Genomic DNA, 11,020 nt, shown 5'->3' with positions numbered 1-11,020 from the left:
CCAGATTTACTGTGTGTGTGGCACTGAGTCAGGAGAAGTAAGAAGGAAGACAGAAAGCGCCTGGAGTTCAAAATCAACTAGACAGAGGGGTGGATTTGGTCTGAAGGCTGTAAGACAGAACTCAGCAATAAGTGCAAAAGTCTTACTTATGGAAAAAGAAATTAAATGTGCAATACAAGTGGTCTCACCATCCATGCATCAGCAAGGTAGAAAAGGATTGGAGCTTATAATGAGTCACAGACTGAATATGGGGTTGGAATGTGAGGCTGTTTCAAGAAAGAGACTGTCCTATATAAAGCCTAGGAAGTAATTTTTCCTCTCTGTTCAGTACAGGTGAGGTCTCAGCTAGCTAATTCTGGTACCACATTATTTTTAAAAAAGAGATGTGGACTAATTAAAGAGAATCCAGAAGAGAACAATGAGAACTGTAACAAGATTAGGAACACTTCCTATGAGGAAATGCTGAAGTGATTTCAGTTGGCTTCAAATTGTTTCAGGGAAATGAAATCTCTGGATATTGCATACGATAGTACCGAGTTTAAGCCATACTTGCTGTGGTTGGATAGCATTCCCTGAGACTGAAAGAAATAGCCTCTTTGACGTTAGTGGACATTCAAACCTCAGAGGAAAGAGATCATCACTAGCTAATAGACACAAGTATTTTTAAGAATGGGGAACTTGCTGCAAGTTATAATGCCAATATGCAACCAGCATTACAGAGAAAACCTGCACATGCATGTACAACACACACAGATTAAAAATTCTAGCCCTGAGAACACCTTTTAATTGCTCTGTTCTTACTGTCAAAGATTAGACAGCAACATTCTGCATCTACAAAGGACAAATATGGTCCAAGCAAAGCTTTAAAAAAAGACCTACTTGCTAAATGAAAATATTATGTTAGCTTCCATTGCAGAGAGAGAAAAATATATATGGAGACTCAATCCTAGTAGAAAGCAGCTGGATCTGACATGTTGACAGAACAACGACCACAGATACAGCCTGTACTAATGAGCGAACACTCTGGTCTGACTGTGAATAACAAATACGCATGACAAGCTCGAGGCCACCAAGGACTTCACAGTGATTGTCACTGTGCTGCACGACACGGACAACAAACTTCACAGAGGCAGTAGGAAAAGAGCTCATGTCCCCACCCCCACAAGGCTTTCACTGCTGTAGCACATGCTGTGTTGGCACTCGTGCTGGCAGTGGGTCAGCCCCTGCCCTAGGATGAGAAGGACAATCTCTGGTTAAATGCAGAGATGCAGGCAAGCAGGCAATTCTCTGTCCATTCTCTCAGCATAGGCCCGCAATACAACGACATAAATTCGTACCCTGCAAATTGCTGTTAAGAAGGTATTTAGAGAACCTCTGCCTTCCCTCTCAACTATATCTGCATTAACACCCTTTGCTCACACCCTTCTATGTCCCCTTCGCTTCCAGGCAGAACAGACTAAATTTGTGGAGAGGGAGAAGAGGAGAAAGGCCCCTACATGCCAAAACAGACCTGATAAAGGAGACAGAAATCTTTGTAAAACCAGCACTGCTATGCCCCAAAGTGGAGTCCCAGCAGCCTCTGCAGACCTGAGATTTTGGACTTCATCCATCTTGATTTCTGACCTTCTCTATAGTTAATTTCTTCAGATTTTTTTCCCCATGTATTTTGAGGTATCGCCTACTCCCCTTTCCAAGCTCTCCATAAAAATGAGAAAAGTAAGCTCACATAGATGAAATTTCCTTAGAAAGAATAATAAAAACATGCATTTTTTTGGCTGTAAAATCAATCACAATGCTAAGCAGAAAATCAGACTCTCTGGAAACCTTTACAAGTTTGATTCTCTGACAGATGATAACTCATATCATAAACTAATTTACTGTAGCAACAATTTTTGAAAAACACATTCACTATTTCTGTAGAGTTGTATTCTAATTTTTATTGACCCTTATTTACATAAGTCTAGTAGAAAAGTTTGGGCCACCAATGAGGAAATTTTAATATGAAATTCTTGTTGCCTTTAACCAGAAGTAATAAACTGCTATATTTCACAGCTAACATCTTATATACTAAAACTTATTGATAAACTGATGCAAAAGAAAATCAATAGTAGCTAGATAGGGACATACAATTTAATGAAGGGTTTGCATACATGTCAATAAATGGAAGACTGTCACTTACATTCGGATTGTTTTTCTCACTGATGTAGATTTGAGAGCAGGAAATCTCATTTGCACAATCAGTACTGGTTTGTGTCACAGTAAAAATAAGAGTGAGCTTTGAAAAAAAGAAATTTCAAGTGCATTTTGATATTTTTATTGTGTTTATTCATCACATGCTGCTGCAAATACATTAAAAAAAATGGTCCATGTAACATACTACATTCAGAGTCTTATCAACAAAGTAATTGCCACACTACTTCAGACTTCGCTAAATATTCCCCTGTTCCTGCTACTGATTCCAAGCAAGCAGGCTGCTTTACCCAGAGAGTAAATATCAGAGACCATAACTGCAAATGCTGCTTTGCTGTTTATTATTTGGAATGATTTTTTTCCCTATGTCCACAATCTTTGAAAATTTATTCTCCTTAGTCTCCTTTCAGATCCCTAAATAAAACAGGCAAAGTGAGGAGCTGCGAGCTGATTCTCCTGTGGTGCATAGTATTCCTTTTTGTGCTGAACACATAATCTGAAATGGTGACCTACTATTTTGGAACTTACTTTTTTTAGCAGACTTTCTTCTCCAAAATCTTAGGCCAATAATGAGCAAGCAATGGAGTAAATAAGTAGCTTGGCTTGACTAGCCAGAAAGTGCAGCTACTGGCCTGTTTGCTAGGGATGGTTTTACATTTTACATTTCCCAGCATGCATCCATTTTGAAAGTTATTGAGGGGGATCTGGACTTCCAGGCCACTGCAGAATGATCACTGAACAGATATTTGCTGGAGAAAATCACTATTATTATGGCCCTGACTCCACATGCTTTGAAGGCACTGAAGGATTGGTATTGATTTTTGAGTAGCATTTGTAAAGGGCCTGTGCACCTGACAGCAACTGGACCGTATCATTAGACTAAGGGATTTTTCATCAAATATATTTCTAAAGGTAACGCTAATAGAAGAACTCTTACCCTCTGAATCAGGAGATGGATGTGTAAGAGGGGTTAGTATTTTAAAGGAAAGAACTTCAAGAAAACAGCTGCTAAAAGGCTGTTTGAAGTTATGGATCACAAGCTAATCCTTTATTTATGAAGGCAGCACAGTAACAGTTTTCTAATTAATGGATCTGATTGTTCTCAAGGGTGTTGGATTCTTAATATGCACAGGAGTCAATGAAGAGCAAAAGCCTATTTCTTGGCTCCAAAACAAAGTGGACCCTCAAAAAAAAGAATATAACAGCTGCTTGGCCACACTCATTGCACCTGATCACACATGTCGAGTCCCATGCTCACAGACACTCACCCAACCTTCTCCTCTGACATGGTCCTTCTTCTATTGTATCTGCATTTTAAATATTCCCAGCACACCTCAGAAGCTCCCTGGCTCTGATAACACTGGGAACTCAGGGCCACAGGTAGAGTGAGGTACCCACTCCACAAGCAATGCTGCAGCTGGGGCTGTGTGTGTGACCCTTTCCCATCGTGTAGTGTAAGAAACACTGTTTTGCATTAGGCTTTAGGTGAACACACTGAATGTGTTGCAGAACAATTCCTGGGATTTTGTAACAGGATTTTAGAATTAGGTCAGATTAGGCTAACTGACATTTAGGTGAGATTACAGTAAATTTTACCTCTAGTTAGTTGAGCACCGATAGCACCTCAGCCACAGAGTCTGTCACTATTTTGCTAGCAAGAACAGATTTCCACCCCCAAGTTACAAATAAAATTTTAAAAGGTTAACTTGGAAACAATGGTATCTATATCTGCCAAGCAAAGACTAAAATTCATTTACTGCAAGGAGCTGGAATTTAAAAAATGGAATTGACTTTCTAAATTTCTCTTTTAAAAAAATAAAGCACAAAACTTCAGCTTTGTCTTTTGCCTTTGATTAGTTTTAATCTCAAGTTCTCGTGCAACCTAACTCACTGTTGCAATAAATAGAATCCAAACAAGAATGCTAGTTTTTTGGAAAGAAAATACATATTCCCAGGATTCTACACTCAGAATCAAGTGAAAACATGAGGAATTTAGTCTTCAGTTTTAGCACTTTCCTTTCTTACTACAGTCTGGTAGTTATCTTGACCACCATCTTGGTGATTAAGTTTACCCAAATACCAGTCAGGTATTAACGTAATTGTTACTGACAAAATGCTTATGAATAACATCCCCAAATTTGTGAAATTTATTAGCAAGTGAGAAATATGAACTTGAGAAAGCCAACAAATTTTTATTTTTATGAGTCTGGAAATGCCCTTCCAAAGGTCACAGAGTTTTCCCAGAAGTTTGGCTTTAAGAAGTCAAAAAGCTTTTGAAAATATTTACTTAAAACACAAAACTTTGCATGTGTTTCCCTTGTAAATAAAGGATAATGTAGTGCAGAAGAAGCTTGTTTAAACTATGCATACAAATATGCATGAATGCCAATTGGATTCAATTTATCCTGACTTAATTTGAATTAACTTGATGGGTCTTTTGACACAAGCTGTACTGACTAATTGTTGCTTATTTGGGCGCACTATATCAGTGAGCATGGCAATCAAAAGCTCAGCCAGATGTTCATATTTTCTTTGATTGCCCACAGCCTTAGGTTTGAAGAAAAGTCAATCAGCAAAATGATTCTTCTTAGCATCTGTCAAGGTACTGATCGCGTTACCATAACAGCAGTCAGAAAAGCCGAATGGCTCTGATTCCCCTTTCACTTACCGTGGTATCAGCTTTCAGTAGCTCTCTGCAGTCTTGGTTTGATACCATCACAAAACGTGGAAATGATGTGAAATTAGACCAAAAGCCTTTATAAGTAGTTGATATCATCACAGTGAAGAGTGAATGTATTTTTATCTTTGTATGAACATATATTTATGTGAGTCACTTCCATAAAAGTATCTTTTGTATGTTTTATACTGGCATATGTTTATGATGAGTTATTGACTGAAGGGATATTTTTTCCAAGCATCATCTAAAAGCTTTTAAGAAGCTGAAAAATGAAACTTATTGCACCCATGTGCAGGAAACCTAAGCCTACTGAAACAATTTCTTTGGATTTACTTTAAAACTTTTGGAGACCTGTAAGATACATCAAGCTTTATATTTACTGCACAAGCAACGTTTTTCAATTCAATAGTGTTTTCATGAAAGCATACACAGAAAATTAAGGTGGTTTTTTTTTTTCCTCTTTGTGTATTTTTTTCAGATGTTCTGAAAGCATCTAACAGACGGAGAATTTGCATTTATTTTCAGGAGGGATACAGCTCAAAACTATCTTAACCTTTCTCTCCTTTCATCCCTAGGTGTTTGAAATGTGTCCTTGCATTTCCTGCATAACTGGAGCTCATTAAGGGTAAGACTTTTTTTTGCAATCGAGATAGGAACAGTGGTAACAAGGGAGAATGCAGTTTGCAACTGTGTTAATTTAAGAATTACCATGGTCTGGAGTTCTCCCCTGCTCAGGAATGTTTTAACTTACAACCCCCACCTGCCTGTCTGGCAGCTGAATACTTGGAGCAAGAATTATCATTCCATTTGTTTCCCTAGGATACCCTGGGCCTAAGACAATTCACAACTCAGGAGAACTGAGGCGAAGAGAGCCCAGGCTAGACCGCAACTGTTGATTTGCTGCTTGTCTATGTGTAGGACTGGTGCAGGTCTCTTTCTTTGTTATACATGTTACATAGAAACATCCTAAAACTGTGAACATAGAAGAACCCTTGCCATGGTCCTTAAAGGTGATGGACTGTGGACAAGAGGATTCCTTGTTTTCAACTGTTTACTTTAAAAGTTGTGATGAAGTGTCCTTTATATTTCAGCAAGCGCAAAAGCAGACCTGTGGACAGTAACGGCACTGTGTGCTGCTTCTCCCTTTTGAGTAATGAAGCTTGTACTTCTTTTACACTGTTTAATGGATGTCATGTCAAAAAGATGAATTTAACCTGACAGATGAAGATAATAGGGGAAAGATTCTGGAAATATTATTATGGGTGATGAGCTCCAGCAGCAATTAATTCAGGAATGAGTTTACTGAAGCAAGCTCCCAGGCTCAACCACAAAACCCTGAATGTGGCTTAGTTTTCAATCAAAGCTTTCAGAGGAAGAGATTACATGAAAGAGGAGCTACCACATCCACCACAAAGCTGCTTAATATGGCTCATGTCTCAATGGAAGAGCTTTCAGTGTAAAAACTCTTTAAACGGTGTTTCAAAACTAATGACACACATCCCTAGTTAGTTTATAGAGTTGTTTAAATATTGTTAGTGTTTGCATACCTGCTGTCAGAAGTCCCACAGCTACTCAGGTTTTGCAGAACTGTGCAGCCCTTTCTACCACAGAAACACCTAGGTGAAGAAAACAAATAACCCCTTTTCTTCCCTTTACTCTTTAAAAAGGTTTCTCGCCTTAGATTGCATACAGCCAGCTCTTCAGGGAATAATCCTCAGATCGGTGCTAAATCCTGGGAAGCATTTGCATGGCATGACGGGAGAAAACGCAAGTGAGTGGGAGGTGGCACTGACCTCTGTACACTGTGGACAGGGAGTCAGAGGACATGTAATGGGTTCATGTGTCTGAAGGAGGAGAAGGCAAGGTTCATATTTTGTGTTCGTTTTTTTTTTTTTAAACTTACTAATGCCTCAGCAGAGGTAATAAACTAAACTTGAATCCGCCTCTTCCACACGCAGAGATATAAAAATCTATGGTTCTGCGACTGGTATGTTCTTAATGGGATGTTTTTAGGAGAAATGAGAATTGAGGGGAGAAAAAAACTGACAAAAAATAGCAGGATTTTTGGGCTAGAGATAAACGGAGGTACATGTCTCTTACACACACAGACTCAGAAGTTACCTTATAAGCTTTAAAGCAGTCGCCCCTGAGCTGAGCTGAGCTCAGCCCCTTCCCATGAAGCGGCGGGAAACACGACGGCCCACAGCCCCTGTCGGTGGGTAGACAGGTGCCGCGGCTAACGGTCCTAACGGTCGCGGATAACGCCCCCCACCGCCGCAGCTACCCGGCCGCGCGCCGCTGTCCTGCGCCTGCGCGGCGGCCCGGCTCGGCCGTCGCTGAGGGAGAAGCGGTCGCTCTGAAACCGTGGTCCTGTGGGCTGCTTGCGGGTGTCTGCCTGCCGGGTGGAAGCGACCGGTGGTTGGGTTCGGGGTTTTCTCTACGTACAGAGAATTCTGCAGGCGTTTCACCCAGGTCATTTCGGGCTCGCTGTTCTCTCAGCTGCGGGCTCATCGGACCGCTCTGCACGCCCTTAGCGGTGCCGAGCACCGCCCCATCCCGGGGCACAGCCCCTTGCAGGCGGCTGCGAGCCAGCCCAGGCGGCCAGCCTTAGCGCCGTCTCTCTCCTCCTGCCGGAGCCGAGCCAAGGCAACGGGCTGCTTGGCCCGCAAGAACCCTTTCTGCCAGTTTCAGCCTAGACTCCCTCCTTGGTAGAGGTGGAAGTTTTGCTCAGAAAAACCATCCAAATAAGTGTCCTTGCTACCACTTGTTAAATGAGAGCTTTAGTGTAAGTATTTCCTCAGCTGTGCTTGGTCATCTTTCTCTTCCTTTGTAATCCTCTCTTGTCATCTATATAGCGTTCGCAGGCCCTGGGCTTTACTGTTTTCTGCTTTTTGCCTTGTTAGATCTTTGTCCTCTGTGTGTGGGAGTTAGCCCACATTTATTTACAGAGATTTGAAAGCATGCATCAAGCTCTCTATTCCTTCGCTGTGTTTAAACACAAAAGGGCTCAATGCTATCTGGCCATTGCTACCTTTGTCATGAAAATATTCCAGTGTTGCAAGAGAGCCCTAAAGTACTTTGGTGTTTTGCTTCCTCTGAGTTATGCGTCTCATTAGAGTTAAATGTATCATTTCATACACCATCACAGCTGAGTTCCACTTGGGTAACGTGCATCTAAATTTGCTGTATATCTATATGAAGTATTTATCGTTGTGCATATTAAGAGGGTGTTAACTAACTGTGCTTGCATATGTTTCAGCCCTTAGTTGGCTTTCAAATTTGTGATTTTGCTTTCATCTTAGTTTTATAGTAGATAATTCTAACCTACTCATTAAATTTAATGAGTAATCACTGGCTAGCTGCTGTTTCTACAGGGTACACTTGTGCATACAGTCATCAGAAAGATTATGCAAAACGTGAGAAATGAATGCACACATGCAAAACTGCATAATGCCTTGAAGTAGTCAAGAATCATTTGATCAGGAAATTTTTCAGGTATCATCAGTTCATGTGTACTGTCCTTTTTTTTTAGGTTTTTTTATTGCTTTCTCCAGGAAAAATGCCATGGAAAGATGCAACACTAGTTCAAATGTGGTTCCTCAAGATACTATAGCTTTGTTTTGAGGTTAATGTGTTTAAAAAAAATGAAATAGACCAACTTTAATGTGCAGAGGGAGGTTTCGTGTGGTCATTAATGTGAACTGATCTCCCCATTGTTTTCATCTGACTTTTGTTGCAGAGACAGTCCTCAGGAGGACTGTAGTGCTGCCTGACCCGTATGCTTCTCTGTGGTAGGAAAAGGAGAGAAAAAAACAGAAATTGAGCAGCCCTTGTTATTGCCTATTCCTAATCTGGATGTCTGGGTGGCCCAGATAGGCTTTATGTTTTGTGAGTCTGGCAGCATGTTAGCGTGGCTGTATGTTGATTTCCCAGCCTGCTCACCCTCCCCCATCATCCTTTCTCCCTCCTTCAGGTACCTGACCTTAAAAGTTCAGCCTCTTGTCCCCCTTTTCAGATGTCCTGTACTTTTCAGTGCCACAATAAAATGTGGCTGCTCCACAAGAATATTGCTCCTGCAGAGGAAGCAACTTCAGGAATGTCTGTTTAAGACAGACGTGCGATTGGGAAGGGAGGGGAGGGAGAGCAAGGGACAGGGATGTGGCTGCAGCCAGTGCTGCAGGTATTAGTGGCATCGTGTTTCCCACAGAGGCCTGCAGTCTTTGCTCCTCTTTTTAGGTGCAGTTTTTATAAACCAGTTTTGCTGCTGCCTCCTAACTAGGGGGCTGGTGCACCCCCTCACTTCACAATGACTGTGAGAAACAAACCTTAACCACTGCTGTATACCAGCAATCACATGGGATGCTCCCAGACTGGGCCATAAAGATTTCTCACCCCCTGCTGTAGGTTGAGGAGAGGAGGGAGCCAAGTTTTGCTCCCATCATCTTTTTCCCACCTATTTCCCTACTGCTTCTTTATTTCCTTTTTTCCCTGCATTTTTCTCCTCTCTGTTGTACACTGAGAACTATTTCTGCTTGGTCTTATTGTGCCTTTCTTTTATACAGATGCCTTTATTCAGCTGTCGGTATTGTACTCAGCTCCTGTCCCCCAGCACACGGGGAAACAATCTGAGTGTGGATACCAGTAAACTTCCTCCTACCAGTCAAATATTTTCAGTCAGTTTGAACAAAAACACCTTATTTCAAACGGAAACATCACGATTAAAAGAAGGGGAGAGATGGGCAGGTGAAACATACTTTGTTCTGTTCAGAAATGTGAGTGCTGTGGAAATTTTTTACAAATTCCATTTTTGGCCCTTTCTGACAGTAAACAGCTTTGATCTTAATATCTGTGCATTGAGCAAGCCTGCAGGCCTAGAGCAAAGTGGATATTTCTAAAATCCTTCTGAGGAATAACAAAGGGATAAGTGATCCCTATACATCCAACTCAGAAAGTTACTGAATAGTGAATGTTATGAAGATTATATACTTATGCATTCTCCACAGCCTTCGCCTTCGCATCGTGCTGTGTTATCTTGTGAGCCAATTTGGGCAACAGGACCACAAAGCAGAGCTACTTTCTCACCTGAGCTGCCATTGAGATAATATTCTAATAACAAAAGGTATAGGCTCAAGAGACTGTATGAATAGAATATAAAACCTTACCTATTTTTTTGTTAATATTTGATAGAAAGAAGCTTTTATGTCAATAAAATCTCTCCACTTCTCATTCACTTAACATACTTTATGTGCTGTAATGAACAGTGCCTGCTCTAGAAGTCACTCAAGTTGGTGATAATACCCTAGCTGGCTTCACTGGGCTTTCTGTGTAAGATTCTGGGTAAACTAACAAATAACAAATTAGTATCTCCGTTTCAGAAACACTAATTGTATTGGAATGTTGTTACTGTTATTTGTTAGTCACATCCTGAGTTCAGTTCACAATTTCAACATTTAGTTAATATTTTCCATTTAAAAACTGAGGTTTATGGCTCTGCTCTTGTTATGTTTACTCTTTACTTGTGCTAGGGAACTACAGAGCTTGCAGGCTGGACCTCTGCAGGCCACACAACACTATGGCCTTGCGTTGCTGCAGCACGTGGTGTGCTGTGCCCATTTTCAAGATTTCTGGCTATGAGATATTTCAGGGTGAGATGGGAACTGAGCAGGAGGCTTCTGTGTTCATTCCTGGTCATTAGGATGACCTTGGGACTCTGGACAGCCTTGTTGTCCCAGCCCTGTGGGCTCAGAAATGTTCTTTTAATTACCCATTACATCCTCACTATAGTGAAAACACAGCAGAAGATGTGACAAAATTAGAAGTTGGCTTCACAAGCTGTTAAAGAACTCTGACAGGTACTTACATCCAATCTTCTTTAATGTACACAGAAGAAGAAATGATGACAAATGTTCCGTCAGCTATTCTGCTTACTGTATCGTTTGGAAGGTGATTAATTTCCCATTTTCTTGTTATCTGTTGAGGCCTTATTGACGCTGTTTGTGGCAGATGCTTTTTGTTTTAAAATCATGAAGGAGGTTGAGTGATTATCCTTGCTGAGCCTTACGTTGCTCTGAAAATACCAGCTGAGTATGAGAAAAAGCAGTAACGTTAGTCACTTGGGTGTAGAATGGCTGACAATCAGGAAGTTGAAAACTA

This window comes from Gymnogyps californianus, chromosome 8, assembly GCF_018139145.2.
Source record: "Gymnogyps californianus isolate 813 chromosome 8, ASM1813914v2, whole genome shotgun sequence".
NCBI classification, from domain to species: Eukaryota; Metazoa; Chordata; class Aves; order Accipitriformes; family Cathartidae; genus Gymnogyps; species Gymnogyps californianus.
Note: the sequence above shows the minus strand (reverse complement) of the source record.